Genomic DNA, 25,132 nt, shown 5'->3' with positions numbered 1-25,132 from the left:
TTATCTCCTCCCCAAGATCCACAAACCTGACTATCCCGGTAGACCCATAGTTTCTGCCTGCTCCTGTCCCACCGAACTTGTATCTGCCTACCTGGACTCCATTTTGTCACACATAGTTCAGTCCCTCCCCACCTACATCCGGGATACATCCCATGTCCTCCACCTCTTCAATAACTTCCAGTTCCCCGGTCCCAACCGCTTCATTTTCACGATGGATGTCCAATCCTTATACACCTCCATTCCCCCATAAAGAAGGCCTCAAAGCCCTCCGCTACTTTCTGGATAATAGACCTCACCAGTTCCCCACCACCACTATCCTCCTCCGGTTGGCAGAACTGGTTCTCACACTTAATAACTTCTCTTTTGGCTCTTCACACTTTCTTCAGACTAACAGTGTAGCTATGGGAACTCGCATGGGCCCCAGCTATGCCTGCCTCTTCATTGGTTATGTGGAACAGTCTGTGCTCCAAACCTATTCTGGCATTGCTCCCCAACTTTTCCTTCGGTACATTGACGACTACATTGGTGCTGTTTCCTGCACCCGTGCTGAGCTCGTCAATTTCATCGACTTTACTTCAAACTTCCACCCAGCCCTCAAACTCACTTGGTCTATCTCAGACACTTCTCTCCCCTTTCTTGATCTCTCGGTCTCCATCTCTGGAGACAGACTGTCCACTGACATCTTCTACAAGCCCACTGACTCTCATAACTACCTCGACTATACCTCTTCCAAAAATGCCATTCCCTATTTCCAGATCCTCCGTCTCCACTGCATCTGCTCTGAGGATGAGGTTTTCTGTTCCAAGACATCTCAAATGTCCTCTTTCTTTAAGGATCATGGTTTTCCTTCTGCTGTCATCAATGATGCCCTCACCCGCATCTCCTCCATTTCCTGCACTTCGGCTCTCACCCCATCCTCCCGCCAGCACAACAGGGACAGAGTTCCCCTTGTCCTCACCTACCACCCCACCAGCCTCCAGATCCAGCACATTATCCTCCGCAACTTCTGCCACCTTCAACAGGACCCCACCCTAAGCACATCTTTCCATCTCCACCCCTCTCTGCCTTCCGCAGGGATCGGTCCCTCCGCGACGCCCTGATCCACACGTCCCTCCCCACGGATCTCCCACCCAGCAATTATCCCTGTAAACGTAAGTACTACACCTGTCCTTACACCTCCTCTCTTGCCACCATTCAGGGCCCCAAACAGTCCTTCCAGGTGAGGCAACACTTCACTTGTGAGTCTGTTAGGGTCATCTATTGCATCCAGTGCTCCCGGTGCGGCCTCCTCTACATCGGTGAAACCTGACGCAGATTGGGGGACCACTTCGTTGAGCACCACTGCTCCGTCTGCCACAACAGGCAGGATCTCCCGGTAGCCACCCACTTCAACTCTGCTTCACACTCCCATTCAGATATGTCCATACATGGCCTCCTCTACTGCCATGATGAGGCTAAACTCAGGTTGGAGGAGCAACACCTCATATACCGTCTAGGTAGTCTCCAGCCCCTTGGTATGAACATAGAATTCTCCAACTTCCGGTAATTCCCTGCCCTCCCTTCCCCTATCCCTATTTCACTCTGCCCCCTCCCCCAGCTGCCTATCACCTCCCTCATGGTTCCACCTCCTTCTACTACCCATTGTGTTTTCCCCTATTCCTTCTTCACCTTCCCTGTCTATCACCTCCCTGCTTCCCCTCCCCCACACTTTTATCTTTCCCCTTACTGGTTTTTCACCTGGAACCTACCAGCCTCCTCCTTCCCATCCTCCCCCCACCTTCTTTATAGGGTCCCTGCCCCTTCCCTCTACAGTCCTGACGAAGGGTTCCAGCCTGAAACGTCGACTCATCATTTCCACGGATGCTGCCCGACCTGCTGAGTTCTTCCAGCGTGTTGTGAGTGTTGCTTTGACCCCAGCATCTGCAGATTATTTTGTGTTTACCTGTCCTTTCATGTTTTTTGAATTTACTGTGTTTGCCAGCAAGACAACGAATCTCTGGGATATATATATAGTGACATGTACTTTGTACTGTGTTCTCCGCAATGGAACAGAATGCCGGTGTTCGTGGTTCCTGTACTGTAGGGATGACAACACGCACCAGCTAGCCTGGGACTTCCTCACCAGGGACAGGTCAATTGCCAGAGTCTCTCTGTGAAAACCGATGGCCTCAGGTAGCTTGCTGTGCGTGACAGGATTGCTTGTTTCTTGTGTGTACACCTTAGAAGGTGCTTCATGGAAATTAGACATTACAACCTGTGGGCCCATGATGTTGTGCTGACCTTTTAACTAGCTCTAAGGTCAATCTAACCCTTCTCTCCTACAGAATTCCCCCATGTGACTATCTAAGAGTCCCTTAAATGGCTTTAAAGTATCTTCCTCTTTCACCACCCCTGCCACGGTGTTCCACACACTCACCACTCTTGGCAAAAAATCTACTTCTGACAAACCCCCCCCACTAGACTTTCCTTCAATCATCTTAGAAGTATGGGCCCTCATGTTAGCCATTTCCACCCTGGAACAAAGTCTCTGGCTATCCACACAATCAAAGCCTCCTACCATCTTGTATACCTCAACAAGCCGCCTCTCACCCTGCTTTGCTTTGAAGAGAAAACCCGTGGCTTGCTCAACCTCTCCTCATAAGACATGCTGTCTAATCCAGGCAGCATCCTGCTAAATCTCCTCTGCACCTTCTGTAAAGCTTCCACATCCTTCCTATAATGAAGTGACCAGAGCTGAACACAACACTCCAAGTCTGGTCTAAGCAGAGTTTTACAGAGCTGCAACATTACCTCACGGCTGTTGAACTCAATCCCTGTCTAATGAAAGCCAGCATACCTTACACCCTCTTACCAACCCTATCAACTTGCTCAGCTTTAATTTGTGCACAGGGTTTTGAGTTTGTACTTAAGGAGATATCGATTATACTGTGAATACTCAGCAGCTTGGACAGCATCTGTGAAGAAAGATAAACATTTAACCTTCTTCACTCAGAGGGTGGAATGAGCTGCCAGCAGAACTGGTGCATGCACACAAGAAATTTGGACAGGTACATAGATAGAAAGGGTATGGAGGGCTATGGTCCTGCTGTAGGAGGATGGGACTTCCTTCCTTCCTTCCTTGGGCCCTTAGCTCCTAAGTGGAGCCTAGACCACTGATGACCTCCTGTCTCCATTGCCCTCTGAAGTCAGTGGAGTTCATCAAAGCTTCTGCAAGCCATTGAACCCACTGCACAGGGGACTGGCCTCTGCAGCTTCACCAGAGCCCTGTTAGAAGGCGTTACCCATTTCCTCCTCTCATGATGAGGACATAGTGTTGGACTTTGACAGGTCAGTGGGACTAAGCAGATTGGAACAGACTAGTTACGTTGAAGGGTCTTATTCTATGCTATAGCGATCTATGACTCTACTGAAACCAAGTAAATGTTGAAAAGCCTAGGTAGAGTGACTGTGGAGAGGATGTTTCCTATGGTGGGGGAGTCTAGGACCAGAGGGCACAGTCTCAGAATTGAAGAACGTCCATTTAGAATACAGATGAGGAGGAACTTCTTTGGCGCAACCTAAGAATAGAGAGACATCCATTTAGAATGGAGAATAGGAGGAATTTCTTTAGCCAAGGGATGGTGAATCTGTGGAATTCATTCTCACATATGGCTGTGGAGGCCAAGTCATTGGGTGTATTGAAAGCAGAGGATGATAGGTTCCTGATAAGTCTGGGCTCGAAAGGTTATGGAGAGAAGGCAAGTGAATGGGGTTGAGAAGGATATGGATCAGCCATGATCAAATGGCAGAGCACACTCGATGGGCCAAATAGCCTAATTCTTCTCTAATGTCTTATGGCCTTACAGACAGAGTTAACTTTGACAAATTTTCTTCAGAACTTGGAAAGGATGAAAATCAAATGTCTCAAGTTGCAGAGCAGGGGGAGGGATGGATGTAAGAGGGAATGTCTGTGATACAGTGGTGATCAAGTGGAACTGATTGAGGTGGGTGATTGCTGCTGTGGTGAAGGCTTGCACCTTGTAGATAACCATGTATGGTGAGGATTAGATAAGGGGAGGTGAATGCAGAGAGAGAAGTGAGAAAAGGAGTAAACACAAGAAATTTTGCAGATGCTGGAAATCCAAAGTAACAAAGAAAATGCTGGAGGAACTCAGCAGGTTAGGCTGCGTCTATGGAAATGAATAGATAGACAACATTTTGGGCCAAGACCTTCATTAGTACCAATGACTCGGTTCAATTCCTGCTGCTGTCCGTAGGAGTTTTTATGTTCTCCCCATGACTGCACGGGCTTCCTCGGGTGCTCCTGCATCCAAAGACCTACTGGTTAACCGGTCAGTGTAAACTGTCCCGTGATTAGGCTAGGGCTAAATCGGGGGGTTGCTGGGTGGCGTGGTTCAAAGGGCCGGAAGGGCCTGTTCCACACTGTATCTCAATAAATAAATAAATACATACATAAATAAGCTTTATTTGTACCATGTACATCAGAACATCAACATATACAGTGAAATGTGTCATTTGAATTAAATCAAATTAGCAAAGTCTGATCTGGGGCAGCCCACAAGTGTCACCATGTTTCTGGAACCAACATAGCATGCCCACAACTCACTAATCCTAACCATACCATAAGACCATAAGGTCACAAGACATAAGAACAGAATTAGGCTATTTGGCCCATCGATTCTGCTCTACCATTCAATCATGGCTGATCCTTTTACCCACACCATATCCAATCCTGTCAAGCTCTGCCTTAAATACACCCATCAACCTGGCCTCCGCAGCTGCTCGTGGCAACAAATTCCACAAATTCACCACCCTCTGACTAAAGAAATTTCTCCATATCTCTGCTTTAAATGGATGCCCCTCTATCCTGAGGCTGTGCCCTCTTGTCCTAGACTCCCCCACCATGGGAAACATCCTTTCCACATCTACTCTGTCTAGGCCTTTCAACATTAGAAAGGTTTCAATGAGATTCCTCCTCATCCTTCTAAACTCCAGAGAGTACAGACCCAGAGCCATCAAACTTTCCTCGTACGATAAACCTTTCATTCCTGGAATCATCCTTGTGAACCTCCTTTGAACTCCAACGTCAGCACATCTTTTCTAGGATGAGGAGCCCAAAACTGCTCACAATTCTAAAGGTGAGGCCTCACCAGTGCCTTATAAAGCCTCAGCATCACATCCCTGCTCTTGTGTTCTAGACCTCATGAAATGAATGGTAACATTGCATTTTTGGAATGTGGGAGGAAACTAGAGCCCCTGGAGGGTACCCACCGGGGAACGTGCAAACTCCTTACAGACAGCGCAGGAATTGTAACCCGGTCGGTGATCTCTGGCTGTGCAAGGTGATGTGCTAACTGCTACACTACCATGCCGTAACGTTAGACTGGTGAGTTCCGGAATGCGGCAGATGCCAGAAGTCTGAAATAAAACAGGATTCTAGGAATGCCTTGCTGGTCAGGCGGTGTGTGTGAAGAGAGAGAAAACCTAAATGGACGTACACTTCATGTGAACTGTTGAGGTGGTACTGCAGACCATCAGTAGATGGCAGCATAGGTCCAATACCAGGGCATACAGGACTGAATCCCCAGCAGTCTCTGCCAATCAGATTGGGGCTGCTGCCTCAATCAAATTGCATTTAGATTCGGTGGGATTATTCCATCACCTTGAGAACTCTAGTTCATCTGCACGTCCCTGAAAATGGAGTCCCAGCAATAACAAAAATCCTAAAATATAGAAATACTAATGACTGTGTGCCTAGGAACAGGTCAAATGCCATTTATAAATTTGCTGACGATACAACTATTGCTGGCAGAGTCTCAGATGGAGATGAGAGGGTGTACAGGAGTGAGGTATACCAGCTAGTTGAGTGGTTTCACAGCAACAACCTCGCACTTTACATCAGTAAGACCAAAGAACTGATTGTGGACTTCAGAAAGGGTAAGGTGAGGGAATCCACACCAGTCCTCATCGAGGGATCAGAAGTGGAGAGAGTGAGCAGTTTGAAGTTCCTGGGTGTCAATATCTCTGAGGATCTATCCTGGACCCAACATATCGATGCAGCCATAAAGAAGGCAAAACAGCGGCTATATTTCATTAGGAGATTGAGGAGATTTGGTACGTCACCTAAAACACTCATGAAGTTCTACAAATATAGCATTCTAACTGGCTGTATCACTGTCTTCTATGGGGGGGGTGGTTCTACTGCACAGGATCGAAGGAAGCTGCAGAGAGCTGTAAACTCAGTCAGCTCCATCATGAGCACCAGCCTCCATAGTATCCAGGACATCTTCAAGGAGCAGTGCCTCAAAATGGTGGAATCCATTACTAAGGACCCCCATCACCCAGGACATGCCCTCTTCTCATTGTTAACATCAGGAAGGAGGTACAGAAGCCTGAAGACACACACTCAATGATTCAGGAACAGCTTCTTCCCCTCTGCCATCCAATTCCTGAATGTACATTGAAACCACTAATACTACCTCACAACATTTTTATTTCTGTTTTTGTACTACTTACTTAATTTAACTATTTTATATATATATACTTTCTGTAATTCATATTTTTCTCTCTATTATTATATATTTCATTGTGCTGCTACCGTAAAGACATCAAATTTCATGACATATGCTGGTGATATTAAACCTGATCCTGATTCTGTTTATATAAATGCTATTCCATCAATTGCATTTTATAAATGTCACATTTAAAGATAAGGTCAGAATGTGCCCTTTAAATTAGGGACTGATTCCAATAACCTCTTGAATTTTAATCTTGGGCCTCGATAAACCAGAGTGCAGAACTCTGAAGAGTGGTTCTTGAAGAACTGGCGCATTGATGAAGATAGAGCAGTGGATGTAGTGTATATGGATTTCAGTAAGACATTTGATAGCTTCCCCATGATAGCTCATTCAGATAGTAAGGAGGCATGGGATCCAAGGAGACTTTGCTTTGTGGATCTAGAACTGGCTTGCCCACTGAAGGCAAAGGGTGGTTGTAGATGGTTTGTATCCTGTATGGAGGACAGTGACTGGTGGTGTTCTGCGGGGATCTGTTCTGGGACCCCTCCTCTTTGTGATTTTTATAAATGACCTGGATGAGGAAGTAGAAGGATGCGTTAGGAAGTTTGCAGATGACATAAAGGTTGGGGGTGTTGTGGATAATCTGGAGGGTTACCAGAGGTTAAAGCAGGGCATCAATAGGATGCAGAAATGGGCTGAGAAGTGTTAGATGGAGTTCAACGCAGATAAGTGTGAAGTGGTTCATTTTGATAAGTTCAGTTTGAAGACATAATATAATATAAATGGTAAGACTCTTGGCAATGTGGAGGATCTGAGAGACCTTGGGGTTCGTGTTGATAGGATACTCAAAGCTGCTGTGCAGGTTTCTCAGTTGTTAAGAAAACGTATGGTGTGTTGGCCTTCATCAACCGTGGGATTGAGTTCAAGAGCTGTGAGGTAATGACACATCTATCTAAGACCTTGGTCAGACCCCACTTGGAGTACTGTGTTCAGTTCTAGTCACCTCACTACAGGAAGGATGTGGATACTACGGAGAGAGTGCAGAGGAGATTTACAAGGATGTTGCCTGGATTGGAGGGCATGCCATATGAGAATAGGTTGAGGGAACTCGGCCCTTTCTCCTTGGAGCGACAGAGGATGAGAGGTGACCTGATAGAGGTGTATAAGGTGATGAGGGGCATTGATCATGTGGATAGCCAGAAGCTTTTTCCCAGGGCTGAAATGGCTAACATGAGGGGGCATAGTTTTAAGGTGCTTGGAAGTAGGTACCGAGGAGATGTCGGGGTAAGTTTTTCACACAGAGAGTGATGGGTGTGTGGAATGCACTCCCGGTGGCGGTGGTGGAAGCGGATACAATAGGGTTTTTTAAGAGCCTCTTAGATAGGTACAGGGAGGTTAGTAAAATAGAGGGCTATGCACTAGGGAAATTCTAGGCAATCTCTAAAGTAGGTTACATGGTCAGCACAACATTGTGGGCTGAAGGCCCTGTAATGAGCTGTAAATTTCTATGTTCTAACTGTTGATACTAATAAGTGATTTGGACAAACAGCTTAGAGTCATAGAACACTACAGCACAGAAACAGGCCATTTGGGAATCTACTTCATGCCAGCCTGAGCTTCTGTCTATCCCATCTACTTATATCCAGGCCATAGTGTTTCATCTCCCTCTAATCCACATCCTATCAGTTATTCTGTTGAATTTAAGCCACCGTTGAAATTGCATGTAAGAAATTATCGTGGATTACTACAGGAATTTGCAGCGCTGGACATGAAAGTTGGTGGTGTTGTGGATGTTAAGGTGTATTCTGGAGTTAGTTTATATAGCAACAACCAACCTTCAGATCTGAATATGGACTGTAGATTGAATTTAAAATGCAGCTTGGAACAGTAAATTTCAAAACAGAAAACACCCAATTGACTGATACTGTACATATCTACATATGCATGAATGAAATCAACATCTCATTGACTCACTCTCTCTCCAGTCTAGAAAAGTGAAAAGTGATTCCCTTTTTGAAGGTCAAAATTGAAGGGAGTACAGGGTTAATGTCAGGGCTCTTCACATTGTGGAGAAACAGAGGCATCTTGAGGTCCATGTGCATAGATTCTTCAAAGCAGTGGTGCAAGTTGAAAGGGTGGTTGAGAAGGCATATATAGTGTTGGTCTTCAATACTGAAGCCACAGGGTAATGTTACAGCTTTGTAAAACTCTGGTTAGACCACACTTGGAGTATTGTGTTCACTTCCTGCCATCTCATTATAGGAAGGAGGTGGAAGCTTTAGAGAGGGTGCAGAGGAGATTTCCCAGGGATGCTGCCTGGATTAGAGGGCATGGCTTATGAGGAAAGGTTGAGCAAGATAGGGCTTACTTTTCTCTTTGAAGTGAGGGAGAATGAGAGGTGACTTGATAGATGCTGCCTGTAAGGAGTTTGTATGTTCTCCCTGTGACTGTATTGTATTTATTGTGACTGTATTTATTGAAATACAGTACAGAACAGTTCCTTCTGGCCCTTTGAGCCGTGCCACCCAGCAATCCCTAGATTTAACCCTAGCCTAATCACAGGACCATTTACAATGACTAGCTAACCTACCAATTGGTAGATCTTTGGACTGTGGGAGGAAACCAAAGCACGTGGAGGAAACCCATGGGGTCACAGGGAGAACGTACAAACTCCTTACAGGCAGCAGTAGGAATTGAATCTGGTCACCTGTACTGTAAAGTGTCATGCTTACCATTACGATATCGTGCATCTCAATGAAGCGACATTGGTAAATTGGTAAGTCAGTTTATTGTGTACCAAGGCAATGTGTTCTTTTTCAGATTAATTTATTTATCATATGTACATTGATAAGGACATTGAAGTCTGTTGTTAGGATGTATTTAATATTCAAGATCCAAGGCACATTTATTATCAAAAACGTATAAGTTATACACCTTTAAATTTGTCTGCTTACAGGCAGCCACAAAGCAAGAAACCCGTAGAGCCCAGTTAAAAAAAAGACCAGAAGCCACTGCACAGAGAAAGAGAGAGAGAAAACACACATCCTGAAAACAATTGAAGCATTCCGAAGCATTCTGAAGCTGACCGACTCCTGGATCGGCAGCCTGAGCAGGCGGAGTAGAGTCAAACCTGGGTCCCAGCTCGTCACACCAGCGGGGCAAAAACACAGCCTCGGCGCCGTGGAGAAAGAAAGAGTGAGAGTGAGCGAAAACAGCCCGACCATGGCCTCTGTTCCCAACACTTGGGCTTATATATGTTGGTTGATAAAGTTTTCCTGTTCATTTAAATTATGGATTAAATGTGTAAATACGTGAATTGCATACACCATCTCAGTACCGCGTGATACTTGCACGCCTCACTTAAAATAAATTCAAAGTTAGACCCACATTTGGGACTCCCATGTCTTCCTTTGAATTAGTTTAATGTTTTAAAGTTACAAACCATAACAGTTAGTGTTAACAGTCAACACACCGAAGGATATGCTGGGAGCAGCCCACAAGTGCCACCATACATTCCGGCTCCCGCTGCTGTTTGTAAGGAGTTTGTATGTTCTCCTTGTGGCCGTGTAGGTTTCCTCCGGGTGCTCTGGTTTCCTCCCACAGTCCAAAGACTGGTAGGTTAACTGGTCATTGTAAATGGTCCCGTGATTAGGCTAGGATTAAATTAGGGGATTGCTGGGTGTTGTGGCAATGGATGGGCCTATTTCATGCTGTATCCTGATTCTCTGTTAGCTGGTGGGATGGAGATATGTCTCTACCAAAGGAGGTGTAAGACACTCCTCCCCTCTGCTGTCCTGCAGGTCACCCTTGGACAAGGTGTAGCACCTGCTTCACCCCTGATCAGGGTCACGTGAAGCCACAGGAGGAGGTGGTGGATGGCCGTATGAGCAGCTGGTGCAGATCACAAGTCCTGGTTATGCGATCACTGATGCCAGGCAGACAATCTCTGAAAGGTATTGATAATGGCTGGGGTCACCCGTCTTGTAAAGACACTGCCCAGAAGGCAATGGCAAACCACTTCTGTAGCAAAATTTTGCCAAGAACAATCACAGTCATGGAAAGATCATGATTGCCCACATCATACAACATAGCACATAGCGATGATATCATACAATACGCCACATAGTGATGATGTCATACAACACAGCACATAGTGACGATGGTGAAGAAGATGACATAGAAACACTGAACTATGTTTGCATTAACATCCAACACAGTCTGAGGATGTGCTGGGGGCCATGCTTCATAGGATGCCCACCATGTTCAGCAGAACAACACAGTCAGCCAACATCCAACAAGCAACAGCATCAAAACCAACCGCTTTCCTACCACATCCCCCACCCCCACCAAACCCACATACAGAGACAGGCTTCCTCTAGGCCTCTGACCTCCAGACTGTGAGCCTCGGACTCACAGGTATTGTGCCTCTGACCTCAGGGCTCACCGACCTAGAGGCTTCGACCTCCAGACTTGTCAAGTTGAGTCTTTTCGGTTGTCCTCCCTCCTCTCACCATGCATTCCTCACTTCCAGCCACCCCCAGGCCTATAAAGATTAATACAGGAGTGAAGCCTGACTGTGGCAGATGATTCCCGCTCCTCTTCTTCCTCCTCCTCCTCCTCCTCCTCCCTCCCTCCCTCCCTTGGAGTGACCACCTAACCTCAGGCTGCTCACCACAGTGGGCAGAATATTCTAGTCCAAAGTCAGAAGCAGACAGAGGGTGGGAAGACCCCCGGAGCAGTCCGCTAACCCAGTACAACGTGCTTTGTGCAGTCCATTGTCTGAGAGTAACGCACAGATTTCACCTGTGTCATTTCACAATTACTGAGCAGGCGGAGGAGCTGGGGGAGATATTGAGGGGAAGGAGACAGATCAGACTGTTTGATCAAGGTGCCTGCTTCAGGCAGGAGCACAGATTCTCACTTCTGTCTAATCTAGATTCTGTTGCCTCTGATCTCTGAAACATAATCTGTTTCATTTTGAACGGGGTCTATTAAATCTTCTAATGGCTCTGTTGCTATTAGTTAATGGGTCTCCCATCAGTTGGTCGGCCAGGTGAAGGCAGAGATTTCTTAAAGGAGAGGCATTGTCTGCTGGGCAGAGATGATTGGATTACGGCAGGTCTCCCTGAGCCCTCTTTTTTGTCTGTACGTCCCATTAAGGTGTCGGTGACACACCTCTCGTGGGGCCTATTTATAACCGAAGTCTGCACATCCATTAGTCCACACAGCCTCCAACAAGGGTGGCACAGTAGTGTAGTGGTTAGCACAACGCTTTACAGAACAGACGACCCGGGTTCAATTCCTGCCACTGTCTGTAAGGAGTTTGTATGTTCTCCCTGTGACCGCATGGGTTTCCTTCCGGTGCTCCAGTTTCCTCCAACAGTCCGAAGATGTACTGGTTGGTAAATTGTCCCGTGATTCTGATATATATATCAGAATCAGGTTTATATATATTTACTGTAATTTACAGAGCTTCCCCTTAATTAATACGCATTGCATTGTACTGCTGCTGCCAAGTCAACAAATTTCACAACGTATGCTGGCGATATAAAACCTGTCAAGTCCTGTATTATTCTATGGTCAATATTACAGATTCAAACAACAAAATAGTCCAATGCTGACCCCTAAGAACTCTCTGATTCTACAGCTCCTGTATGGACACTGCAATACCTTCTCCCAGCCCTCAGCTGCCATTATTTTCAGTAATTGATTCAACGTTCCAAAATATCACCTAGCACACAAAAAAGTCACTCTATGCCATTCCACAATATTTTGTTGAAAACAAGACCTCTAATGAACTCCTCAGGGCTGAGTTGGAGAGAGAGAGTTGGGCGCCAAGGATTTTAGAACATCTGAATTGTTTAATTCCTCCAAGATGACCATCCCTTGTCATAGAGGTTGTAGGCCTGTGTGCCTCAATGACCCGGAGAGCTATGTTGGCTGGAGTTAGGGCTTTATACTTTGGCTCTTGGTAGGATCACCCATGCCAAACAGGTCAAAGGGTAGAGGACGGACTAAGCATGGTCCACTGGTCCTCCAGGATTGGGGGTTCACCTCAGGGCTAACAACCCTGACTGAACAAAAATCAATTGCTATGGAAACAGCAATGAAGAATCCTTCTGTACAGACAGAGATGGAGGACCTTCATTGCTGCCCTAAATGCCAGCGACATAACAAGCAGTAAGTAAGTAAGAATTAGTTCATTGTTGTTTAACAGGAGTTGTTAATCGTTCAGAGTTCTTCGTGTTTTTCTCGAGTGACTTGGTCTCCCAGTGCTTTCTGTTTAAGCTTATTAAGTTTATTTTGATGGGCTCAGGGATTCAGTATTACTTGTATTAATTATGCAGACTCCTGATTAGCGCTAATTGCGGGGTCCTAGTTTTGAGAACGATACCTCTCGCGGTATCGCCTGGCCAAGCCACCGGTGTTGTTTTGGATTTATTATCGATAAACTCTTGTCGCCGTCTCTACAGAAGAGTCTGTCTTTCCTCTACACTTGAACTCCGATATTGACAATGCACACCATGTCAAAACCCCAATGGGTCGGCATTCTATCACTGATGTGGCAAAAAGCCTCTTAATGTGTTGCAGCCCTCAGACCAGACGACATGGGATATTAAATTCAGCGACAGCTCCGAATGATAACTTCCAGTTACTACTTACACTGGAGACCGGCAAGAACGCTGCAGCGCCCACCTGCCACTTTCCTCCCGAACACACCTCCTCCATTTCAGACCCTTCATACCAGCTCTGCACACACTGATAACCAAGGGCTGCATAAAATCCTTTCAGGCTGACCTCTGCATTTCACACTGTAACACTGATATAATGATACCTTTGTACCTTTTCTGCAATAAAGATTTATGAAAACCTGATATCCCGACTGTTCTCCTTCAGCTCAGGTTGCTAAGCAACCAATAATTCTTTCATTATGCTGAATGATTTTTCAAGGTGCACTTTCTAAATTTTGCAATTGAAAATAGTTTAAAATTCCTATCCAAGAGATTTCTTCTTGTAATAAAGGAAAATTAATCTCGAGGATGGATCAAATGCAACGATAATCCTTCAGAGCAGCTCTGAAACCGTATCTTAAACTCCAAAATAACTTGACTCTAAAGTACCTTGATCAGGAGTACCTGGGCTATAAGAGGATTTATGTTACAGTTGGTAGCTACCAGGGGAACCCGTGTTCCTTTAAGGGGACGAGACAACTATAAAGACTTTCTCTGGTACCCTTTTCTACCTTGTGACATTTGATGGGGTTCCAGTCTCTGGTGCCCGGTGTTACGGCAGGGTTTTGCAAACGGGGGTGGCGGGGTGGAGATACGGCTCTACTAAAGGAGGAGTAGCGTGCTCCTTCCCTCTGCTAGCCCGCAGGTCACCTTGGACAAGGTGTGGCACCTGCTTTGCCGCCTACCACCCCGATCAGGGTTTATTCCGTATAACAATTGCTTGCTGGGTGGCGGGGTGGAGATATGTCTCTACTAAAGGATGCGTGAGGCACTCCTTCCCTCTGCCAGCCTGCAGCGGGCAGGGGGTGGCACCCTGCTTAGCTCTTCCCTGCCCCTGCCACAATCAGAGTCAGGGAAACCACGGGAGCAGGTGGTGGATGGTCGTGCGAGCAGCTGGTACACAGCACAAGTCCCGGTCATGTGAGCACTGAAGAGTATTGTTATTGCTGGGGTCATCCACCTTGTGAAGACACTGGTGCAGAAAAATCATGGCCATGGAAAGACCGTCATCAACTATGTCATACAAATAAAGACACGGCACATAATGATGATGATGACGATGATGTGGTAACACCAACCAGTTTTACTGGTGATTCAGGACAAGTGTAGAAGGAAGTAAGAAAGACCAACTGGGCTTTATTTCTAGAGGAATGGCGTCATAGAGCCATAGAAAGATACAGCACAGAAGTGAGCCCTGCGGCCCATCTAATTCGTACTGACCATTAACTGCGTGTTACACCAATCATTCAATAATGCCCACATTCAGAATCAGAATCAGATTAAAAATCAGAATCAAGTTTCATGTCATTGGCATATGTTGTGAAATTTGGTGTCATGCAGCAACAGTACAATGCAATACATAACAATAATAATTGGGGCAGCACAGTAGTGTAGTGGTTAGCACAAAGGCTTTACAGTACTGGTGACCCAGGTTCAATTCCCACACCTGCCTGTAAGAGTTTATATGTTCTCAACGTGACCACTTGGGTTTCCTCCGGGTGCTCTGGTTTCCTCTCACAGCCCAAAGGCATACCAGTCGGTAGGTTAATTGGTCGTTGTAAATTAGGCTAGGATTAAATTGGGGATTTCTAGATGGGATGGCTCAAAGGGCCAACGCAGCATGAATCTCAATAAATGAATCAATAATAAAGAAACTGTGAATAGTTTGCTATACTTAATACACACCCATACATAAATATATAATTTAATACAGTAAAAATTAAAATAAGTAAGTAGGTTCAGGAATAGTTACTGCCCCTCAAGAATCAGGCTCTTAAACCAAAGGGGATAAACTCACTTAACTTCACTTGCTCCATCACTGAAATGAGGCTACAACCTATGGACTCACTTTCAAGGATTCTTCATCTCATTTTCCCAATATTTATTGCTTATTTATTCTTTATTATTTCTTTGTTTTCTATTTGAACAGTTTTAGGGTTAGGGATTCCAATGTTAGAGGGCACAGATACCAGACAAGAGGGGAGAGATTTAAAAGAAGACTGAGATGGAACACCTTTATACAGAGGGTAGGGAGTGCCTGGAATGAGCCCCCGGAGGAAATGCTCGAGGTGGGTACAATTGAAACAGTGAAGATAGGTTCATAGAGGGTTATAGGTCAAACATGGACAACTGGGCCAGAAGTTCAAGTTCAAAGTTCAAAGTTCAAAGAAAATTTATTATCCAAGTACACCTACAATACTGTGTAAAATTCTGAGAAACATATACGTAGCTAGGGTGCCTAGGACTTTCTACACAGTACTGTAGTAATTTTATGTGTTGCACTGTACTGCTGCCACAAAAAAAAAACAAATTTCATGACATATATGAGTGATGATAAACCTGATTCTGATCTGGGTCTCTATTGTGGACTGAGAGTGGGAAGGGGGCAGGGAGAGGGGAATCATGGTTGGGAAAAGGAGAAGGGAGAGGGGAGGGAGTGGGAAGCACTAGGGAGACATTCCATAAAGATCAATAAACCAATTGTTTGGAATCAAATAACCTTGCAATAATTACACCAGTGCCCAAGAAAAGCTGTGTGAGCTGCCTAAATAACTATCATCCAGTAGCACTCACATTGACAGTGATGAAATGCTTTGAGAGGTTGATCTTGACTAGACTGAACTTCTGCCTCAGCGACCTGGATGCATTGCAATTTGCCTATCACACCACAATAGGTCAATGGCAGATGCAATCTCCACGGCTCTCCACGCGATTTTAGCCCACCTGGACGACACAAACACCTATGTCAGGACACTGTTCATCGACTATAGCTCAGCATTTAACACCATCATTCCTACAGTCCTGATTTATAAGTTACAGAACCTGGGCCTCTGTACCTCCTTCTGCAATTGGATCCTTGACTTCCTAACCTGAAGACCACAATCTGTGCTGATTGGTGATAACATCTCCTCCTCGCTGACGGTGAACACTGGCGCACCTCAGGGGTGTGTGCTTAGCCCACTGCTCTACTCTCTCTATATCCATGACTGTGTGGATAGGCATAGCTCAAATACCTTTTAAAAATTTACTGATGATACAACCATTTTTGGTAGAATCTCAGGTGGTGACGAGAGGGCGTACAGGAGTGAGATACGCCAACTAGTTGAGTGGTGTCACAACAACAACCTGGCACTCAATGTCAGTAAGACGAAAGAGCTGATTGTGGACTTCAGGAAGGGTAAGACGAGGGAACGTGAACCAGTCCTCAGAGGAATCTGAGTGGAAAGTAAGTGTGATTTCAAGTTCCTGGGTGTCAAGATCTCTGACGATATAAGCTGGTCTCAAAATATCGATGCTTCTGCAGATATACTGTGGACAGCATTCTGACAGGTTGCATCACTGTCTGGTGTTGGGGGGGGGAGGTGGCTAATGCATAGGATCGAAAGAAGCTACAGACGGTTGTAAAATTAGTCAGCTCCATCTTGGATACCAGCCTCTGTAGTATCCAAAACATCTTCAAAGAGCAGTGTCTCAGAAAGACGGCGTCCATTATTAAGGATACTCAACACACAGGACATCCCTCTTCTCATTGTTACCATCTGGGAAAAGGTACAGAAGCCTGAAGACACACACTCAGCGATTCAGGAACAGCTTCTTCCCCTCTGCCATCCGATTCCTAAATGGACTTTGAACCCATGGACACTACCTCACTTTTTATATTATTTCTGATTTTGCACTGTTTTTATTTTTATTGTATATATAACTAATTAATCTACTTATTTATTTTTCTATATTATCATGTATTTCATTGAACTGCTGCTGCTAAGTTAACAGATTTCACGACACATGCCGGTGATATTAAACCTGATTCTGATAGTGCATGGTGCCTCTGGCTGGATGTGTCTGCCATCTGTCCCACACCCTCCCACGGCACTCCACCCTCACCATTCCCAACACCCTTCGTTCCTGCCAGATTTACAAACTCGCTCTCCACTTCATGTTGACAAGTACAGTACTGTACAAAAGTCTTTGGCACCCTAGTATAAGTGCCTCCACGATGACAAGCATAAATATACATACACAGTGGTATGCAAACACTTGGGCACCCCGGTCAAGATTTCTATAACTCTGATTAGCTAAGCGAGTAAAAGATGAACTGATTTCCAAAAGGCATAAAGTTAAAGATGACACATTTCTTTAATACTTTAAGCAAGAAGACTTCTTTATTTCCTTCTTTTACTGTTTCAAAATAACAAAAAAGGAAAAGTTTGGGCACCCTGCATGCACCCCCTTTGGTAAGTATCACAGCTCGTAAATGTTTTTTGTAGCCAGCTAGGAGTCTTTCAATTCTTGTTTGGGGGATTTTCGTCCATTCTTCCCTGCAAACGGCTTCTTTTGAGGTCTATTCACAGATTTTCGATGACGTTTAGGTCAGGGGACTGTGAGGGCCATGGCAAAACCTTCAGCTTGCGCCTCTTGAGGTAGTTCATTGTGGATTTTGAGGTGTGTTTAGGTTCATTATCCTGTTGTAGAAGCCATCCTCTTTTCATCTTTGGCTTTTTTACAGATGGTGTGATGTTTGCTTTCAGAATTTGCTGGTATTTAATTGAATTCATTCTTCCCTCTACCAGTGAAATGTTCCCCGTGCCATTGGCTGCAACACAAGCCCAAAGCATGATCGATCCACCCCCATGCTTAACAATTGGAGAGGGGTTCTTTTCATGAAATGCTGCACCCTTTTTTCTCCAAACATACCTTTGCTCATTGCGGTCAAAAAGTCCTATTTTAACTTCAACAGTCCACGGGACTTGTTTCCAAAATGCATCAGGCTTGTTTAGATGTTCCTTTGAACCTTTTGAATAGAACTTTACATACAGTATATGTGCTTGTGCGTGTGTGTGTGTGTGTGTGTGTGTGTGTGTGTGTGTGTGTGTGCGCGCACATGTGTGTGTGTCTGTGTGTGTGTGTGTGTGCGCGTGTGCATGTGTATGTGCGTGTGCGTGCATGTATGTGTGTGTGTGTGTCTGTGTGTGTGTCTGTGTGTGCACGTGTGTGTGTGTGTGTGTGCGTGTGCATGTGTATGTGCGTGTGCGTGCGTGTGTGCGTCTGTGTGTGTATGTGCACGTGTGTGTGTGTGTGTGCATGTGCATGTGTATGTGCGTGTGCGTGCATGTGTGTGTGTGTGTGTGCGTGTGTGTGTGTGTGTGCATGTGTGTGTGTGCACCTTACACTTCTGTACGGTGCTGTACTCACCAGAGGACATAGGAGCAGGATTTGGCCATTCAGCCCACTGAGCCTGGAAGGATATAGTGTTGAGACTTTATAAAGCGCTGATGAGGCCTCGCATGGAGTATTGTGAGCAGTTTTGAACCCCTTATCTAAAAAATGATATGCTGACACCGGAGAAGGTTCAAAGGAGGTTCACGAAAGTGATTCTGGGATTGAACGTCTTGTCATATGAGGAGTGTTTGATGGCCCTGGCCTTCTACTCACTGGAATTCAGAAGAATGACGAGGTGACCTCATTGGAATCTATCGAGTGTTGAAAGGCCTCGACAGAGTGGATGTGGAGAGGATGTATCCTATGGTGGGGGAGGCCAAGGCTAGAAGACACAGCTTCAGAACAGAGGAATGTCCATTTAGAATGGAAATAAGGAGGAATTTCTTTAGCCAGACAGTGGTGAATCTGCAGAATTCATTGTCATAGGCAGCCGTGGACGCCAAGTCATCGGGTCTATTGAAGGCCCTCATTCTCCTGAACTCTAGGGAATACAGCCCAAGATCTGCCAGATGTTCCTCATACGGTAACCCCTTCATTCCTGGAATCATTCTAGTGAATCTTCTCTGAACCCTCTCTAATGTCAGTATATCCTTTCTAAAATAAGGAGCCCAAAACTGCACACAATACTCCAAGTGTTGTCTCAAGGGAGCCTTATAGAGCCTCAACATCACATCCCAGCTCTTATATTCTATACCTCCAGAAATGAATGCCAACATTGCATTTGCCTTCTTCACCACCGACTCAACCTGGAGGTTAACCTTTAGGATATCCTGCACAAGGACTACCAAGTCCCTTTGCGTCTCTGCATTTTGAATTCTCTCCTCATCTAAGTAACAGTCTGCCTATTTATTTCTTCCACCAAAGTGCATGACCATACACTTTCCAACATTGTATTTCATTTGCCACTTCTTTGCCCATTCCCCTAAACTATCTAAGTCTCTCTGCAGGCTCTCTGTTTCCTCAACACTACCCACTCCTCCACCTACCGTTGTATCATCAGCAAATTTAGCCAAAAATCCATTAATCCCATAGTCCAAATCATTGACATACATCGTAAAAAGTAGCGGTCCCAACACCGACCCCTGTGGAATTCCACTGGTAACCAACAGCCACCTAGAATAGAATCCCTTTATTCCCACTCTCTGTTTTCTGCCAATCAGTCAATGCTCCACCCATGCTAGTAACTCCCCTATAATTTCATGGGCTGTTATCTTGCTAAGCAGCCTCATGTGTGGTACCTTGTCAAAGGCCTTCTGAAAATCCAAGTACACCACTTCTACTGCATCTCCTTTGTCTACCCTACTTGTAATTTCCTCAAAAAATTACAGTTTGGTTAGTCAGGCAGAATTTTCCTTTCAGGAAACCATGCTGGCTTTGGCCTATCTTGTCATGTGCCTCCAGGCATTCCATAATCTCATTCCTAACAATTGATTCCAACAACTTCCCAACTGCTGATGTCAGGCAAACAAGTCTATAGTTTCCTTTCTGCTGCCTCCCACTCTTCTTAAATAGCGGAGTAACATTTGCAATTTTTCAGTCATCTAGTACATTCTATCGATTCTTGAAAGATCATCATTAATGCCTCCACAATCTCTCCAGCTACTTCCTTCAGAATCTTGGGGTTCATTCCATCAGGTCCAGGATATTTATCTATCCTCAGACCATTAAGCTTCCTGAGCACCTTCTCAGTGGTAATTTTCACTGCACATACTTCACTTCCCTGACACTCTTGAATGTCCGGTATACTGTAGATATCTTCCACTGTGAAGACTGATGCAAAATGCACAGTCATTTCTTCTGCCATCTCTGCGTCTCTCATTACAATATCTCCAGCATCATTTTGTATTGGTCCTATACCTACCCTCGACTCTCTTTTACCCTTTATATAGATAAAAAAGCTTTGAGTATCTTCTTTGATATTAGTCACCAGCTTCCTCTCATAATTCATCTTTTCATTCCTAATGACCTTCTTTGTTTCCTTCTGCAAGTTTTTAAAAGTTTCCCAATCCTCTATCTTCTCACTGGCTCTGGCTTCCTTGTATGTCCTCTTTTTTGCTTTTACTTTGGCTCTGACTTCACTTGTCAAATTCGAAAATTTCTTCTTATTTGGAATATATCTGTCTTGCACTTCCCTCATCTTTCGCAGAAACTCCAGCCATTACTGCTCTGCTGTCCTTCCTGCTGGTGTCCGTTTCCAGTCAACATTGGCCAGTTCCCCTCTCATGCTATTGTAATTTCCTTTATTCCACTGAAATACCGACACATTGGAATTTAGTTTCTCCTTTTCAAATTTGAAAGTGAACTCGATCATATTGTGATCACTGTTCCCTAAGGGTTCCTTAACCTTAAGCTCTCTTATCACCTCTGGATCATTGCATAGCATCCAATCCAGCACACCCAATCCCCTAGTGGGCTCATCAACAAGCTGTTCTAAAAATCCATCCCTTAGACATTCTACAAATTCTCTCTCTTGAGGTCCAGTGCTGACCTGGTTTTCCCAATCCACTTTCATGTTAAAATCCCCAACCATTATCATGAAGTTTCCCTTCTGACATGCCTTTTCTATCTCCTGCTGTAATTTGTAATCCACATCCCAGCTGCTGTTTGGAGGCCTGTATACAACTGCAGTTAGAGTCTGTTTACCCTTGGCATTTCTTAACTCAACCCATAGAGACTCTACACTTTCCGATCCTATTTCATCCCTTTCTAATGATTTAATATTATTATACACAGGGCCACACCACCCCCTCTGCCTACTAACCTATCTTTCCGATACACTGTGTATCCTTGGATGTTCAGCTCCCAATGGCAGCCATCCTTTAGACAAGTTTCAGAGATGACCACAACATCATACTTGCCAGTCTGTAACTGAATTTCAAGATTGTCCATCTTATTTCTTATGCTGTGTTCATTTAAATACAACACTTTCAGTCCAGTGTTTGTTGTTTTCTGTTTTAACTGCACCATATCTTTATTGCCCTGTAACTCATCCCACTGGCTGTGATTATGCCCCATCTCCTGCTTGTCCTTTCTATCATCTCTGTTGCACGCTATCTTTGATTTATTTCTATTTTCCCCTTCCTCTGCCCTATCACCCTGGTTCCCATCCCCCTGAAGGGATGAAGGGGTATGGAAGAAAGTAGGAGATTGGGGCTGAGAGGAAAAATGGATCCAGGGGGTCTATGTGGACATGGTGGAGGATTACAAATACCTGGGGACACGAATTGACAATAAACTGGACTGGTCAAGGAACACTGAGGCTGTATACAAGAAGGGTCAGAGCCATCTCTATTTCCTGAGGAGACTGAGGTCCTTTAACATCTGTCGAATGACGCTGAGGATATTCTACGTTTCTGTGGTGGCCAGTGCGATCATGTTTGCTGTTGTGTGCTGGGGCAGCAGGCTGAGGGTAGCAGACACCAACAGAATCAACAAACTCATTTGTAAAGCCAGTGATGTTGTGGGGATGGAACTGGACTCTCTGACGGTGGTGTCTGAAAAGAGGATGCTGTCCAAGTTGCATGCCATCTTGGTCAATGTCTCCCATCCACTACATAATGTACTGGTTGGGCACAGGAGTACATTCAGCCAGAGACTCATTCCACCAAGATGCAACACTGAGCGTCAGAGGAAGTCATTCCTGCCTGTGGCCATCAAACTTTACAACTCCTCCCTTGGAGGGTCAGACAGCCTGAGCCAATAGGCTGGTCCTGGACTTATTCCTGTCATAATTTACATATTACTATTTAATTATTTATGGTGCAAATGTAACGAAAACCAATTTCCCCCGGGATCAATAAAGTATGACTATGACTATGACTATTGAATGGCAGAGCAAACCTACCTGCAAATGGCCGAATTCTGCTCCTATGTCTTATGGTCTTATTGCCATTTGATCATGGTTGACTTCCTATCCCTCTATAACCCATTCTCCTCTCGTTTCCCCGTAGCCTTTGACACCCTGATTAATCAAGATGCTCTCAACTCTGCTTTAACTATACCCAATGACCTGGCCTCCATGGCTGTCTGTGACAATGAATTCCACAGATTCAGCACTCTCTAAAGAAGCTCTTCCTCATCTCTGTTCTAAGGTGAGGTCCTTCTGCCCTGCTGTATGTTTTAGCGTGCAGTTCACTCGAGACTGCACTCAGGTTAGCAAGGAGCCAGCTTCTTGATATTTGCCAAAGCATTGATTCATCTGTTTGCCTGGGTTCCCAGGTGCTTGTTCAGCAGAGATGCCTCCAGCTCTTTCACCTGATGTACCTTCTGCTGCCAAGTGTCTGTTTTTTAAGGAAGCTATGTTTACAGTTGCAGCGTGACTTCATTAGCAAAATGAACCTAATAGCCTGTTAGCAGCAACATTAAACATTGGACTTTCCTGTTTTTGTATACTTTTAATGAAGGGCATATTCATCCATCCAGTAGGGACATGTCAGTAGAACAGGTGTGCTGTGGGAGTGCCTTTCCAACTCACACACCTGTCTCATCAATGTCTCTCTCAGCATTTACTGTTCTTCTTTGTTCCTTGCACACCCCCCTTTTGATTCTAATCCACAAGACAATAAGGCATACTGTACAAGTGCACCAGGCCATTCAGCCCCTCCAGTCTGCTCTGATCTCCTCTTCCCTTCAACCTTAGAAGCTTCACCAGACCGTGAATGCTGTGTATACAAGGTAAGGTCAGAGGCTGAGGTATCCTGTAGAGAGGGATGCCCACAGATTTAAATTGGTAATGGCTTTTATTTATTGTACAAAGTTCAAAGTACGTATCTCTGGAGACAGTCTATCTACTGATGTCTTTTATAAACCCACTGGCTCTCACAGCTACTTTGACTATACTGTACCTCTTCCCAACCTGTCATTTGTGAAAATATCATCCCCTTTTCAGTTCCTCCATCTCTGCTGCATCTGTTCTCAGGGTGAGGTTTTTCCTTCCAGAACAACTGAGATGTCCTCCTTCTTCAAAGAAAGGGGCTTCCTTTCCTCCACCATCAACACTGCCCTCACCTACCACTCAAATGTCTAATTTCACTCCATCCTCCTGCCGCCACACCAGGGATAGGGTTCCTCTTGTCCTCACATACCAAGTCACAAGCCTCTGCATCCAGCACATAATTCTCCATAACTTCTGCCATCTCCAATGGGATCCCACCATCAAGCACATGTTTCCCTCACTCCCACTTTCTGCTTTCCGCAGGGATCACTCCCTACTTGACTCCCTGGTCCATTTGTCCCTCCCCACTGTTCTCCCTCCTGGTTCCTACCCTTGTAAGCAGAACAAGTGCCACACCTGCCCCTACACCTCCCCCCTCACTACCATCCAGGACCCCAAACAGTCCTTCCAGGTGAGGCAACGCTTCACCTGTAAGTCTGTTGGGGTCATCTGGTGTATCCAGTGTTCCCGGTGTGGCCTCCTGTATATCGATGAGACCCGACATAGATTGGGAGATCAATTTGCTCTGTCCACCACAAAAAGCAGCATTTCCTAGTGGCTACCCATTTCAATTCCACTTCCTATTCCTATTCCGACATGTCAGTCCATGGTCTCCTCCACTGTCGCGATAAGACTATACTCAGATTGGAGGAGCAACACCTTACATTTCATCTGGGTAGCCTCCAACCTGATGGCAAGAACATCAATTTCTCGAACTTCCAGTAATTGACCCCCCCTTCACTATTCCCCATTCCCATTTTCCTCTCTCACCTTATCTCCTTACCTGCCCATCTCCTCCCTCTGGTGCTCCTCTCCCTCCTCTGTCTTCTGTCCTCTCCTAACAGATTCCCCCTTCATCCGCCCCTCACCAATCAATTTCCCAGCTTTTCACCGCAGCCCTCCCCCAACTCCAGGTTTCACTTGCCACCTTATAATTCTTATTGTCCTCCGCCCACCTTCCTTCCCAGTCCTGATGAAGGGTCTCGGCCTGAGACATCGACTGTTTATTACCACCCATAGCTGCTGCTTGACCTGCTGAGCTCCTTCAGCACATTGCCAGCACCTTGTGTCTATGTCAGTGTACACGACCCTGAGATTCATTTTCTTGCAGGCATTCGCAGTAAATACGATGAAACACAATGAGAAACCACACACAGGGGCGGACAGATTACAAATATGTAATAGACAACAAATTGTGGAAATACAAAAAAAGTATTGTGATGATGAGCTGCAGAGACCTTGAAAGTGAGTCTACGGGTTGTGGAATCTGTTCACTTTAGGTGAGTGATGTTATTCACACTGGTTCAGGATGTTGAAGGATAATAACTACTCCTGAAGCTGGTGGTGTGGGACCTAAAGCTCCTGTACCTCCTTCCTGATGGCAGCAGTGGGAAGAGGCTGTGTCCTGGTGATGGGGTCCCCAATAATGGATGCTGCTTTCCTGTGACGGTGTTCCTTGTAGATCTCTCAATGGTGGGGAGGGATTTATCCACGTTGAACTGGGCCCTATCTGCTACTTTTTGTAGTACACGTGTACCAAGATACAGAGAAAAGATCGTCTTGCATCCTGTTTGTACAGATCAGATCATTACACAGTGCATCGAGGTAGAACAAGATCAGACAGGGCTTCCCAACCTGTTTTATGCCATGGATCTACCGTTAACTGATCCCAGGTTGGGAACCCCTGAGGTAAAACAGAGGCGATGCAGAGCAAAGTGTAGTAGCTGCTG

This window comes from Mobula birostris, chromosome 22 (genome assembly GCF_030028105.1).
Source record: "Mobula birostris isolate sMobBir1 chromosome 22, sMobBir1.hap1, whole genome shotgun sequence".
Classification (NCBI taxonomy): Eukaryota; Metazoa; Chordata; class Chondrichthyes; order Myliobatiformes; family Myliobatidae; genus Mobula; species Mobula birostris.
Note: the sequence above shows the minus strand (reverse complement) of the source record.